Here is a 1,393-nt window from a genome sequence, read left to right as displayed (position 1 = left end):
GAATACTCGCCAGTCAAGGCGAGGTCGCCCAACTCCAGCACCAAAGCATTCCACCCAACGCGCACCAGAGAGCGCGCCCAAAAATCTCTCATGCGCTCACCCGAGCGACTCTTCTGAAGCTGGGGGTTGTCACCAACCGCCCACAGAAGACCTTAGGGAATACTTAACTCGCAAACGCACTATCAACAGTCCTCTCGACCAAGGCCCTCCCGTCGAAGGCGTCGTCACCAACAAAGACGCGCTGCTGACGACCTAGAGCTCGCATCCGCCACAGTTAACATGACGGATAAGGGGAAGGTGGTACTCTCCGACTCGCCAGACTCAGACTCCGTCCTGAGACCTAACACTGGTTCGCACGACGCCGTCAAGACGGCATATTCCAGCGAACGCGTAGTCACAGGGGGGTAAGCATCGGGTTTGATTACTCTACCCTGGTACCCCCCTCCTGCGGTGAAGACGAGGTTCATTCGGCGGCGACCACATCTCAGACCTCGCGCTCAAGTTAAGACGCGCAGGCGAGAGTGCACATGACCGAACTCAACACCGAGCAGACAATGGCTCAAAAGCTGGAGGAATAGCAGGCAACCATCGACTCTCTAAGAGAAATGATGAAGCAACTGCTGAACAAGAAGAAGAAGAGGAGGACCCAACGTCCCTTATCCCGGCAAACTAGGGACAAGGAGTGGGTACCTCCTCACCGTCCAGCGGCTGAGACGGAGGATGATCGACAGTCCGATTACTCCTCCAAAACATCGATAGGAACGTCGCACACCGCGGATAGCACCCGTGACAAAAGATTCGACGAGTTCCAGGACCAGCTCAACGCGCTGAAGCTTCAGCAAAACATGAACAAGCTGGGGGTGGTACATCCCTACCCTATCGAATAGGACACGGTCCCATACCCGGCGAAGTTCAAACCAATCAGTTTGGTGCAGTTCGATGGCAAGGGGTCACCCTCGCAACATATCTATTACTTCATGGCGCAGACCGGATTCCTCACCGGGACTCGACTGTTCATAGGTACCCTCAAGGGGGTGGCCTTTGAATGGTTCCATAAACTGGAGCCCGGCTCTATCAAGGCATGGGCCGATGTTGAGAAGCTCTTCCTCGCCCTCTTCTTCGACGACGACACCGAAGTGTCAATGGCCACACTCCTTGCTGAGAAGCAGCGGAAGTCAGAGTCAGTCAACGACTTCGTGAAGAGATTTCGGAATCGATCGGTCCACTGTCAGGACCAAGTTTCCGAGTCGACACTGATTGAGATGTGCCGCAACAACCTGTCGATCCATATCTTGTTCAAGATCGGAGCAGTAGAGACCCGGACTTGGAAAGAGCTTGTTCGCTAAGGCGAGCAAGTCAAAAACATGATCAAGAGGCTGGAGGCCGAAGAGCC

This window comes from Asparagus officinalis, chromosome 5 (assembly GCF_001876935.1).
Source record: "Asparagus officinalis chromosome 5, Aspof.V1, whole genome shotgun sequence".
Lineage (NCBI taxonomy): Eukaryota > Viridiplantae > Streptophyta > Magnoliopsida > Asparagales > Asparagaceae > Asparagus > Asparagus officinalis.
The sequence above is the reverse complement of the archived record's forward strand: the minus strand, read 5'-3'. Positions refer to the sequence as shown.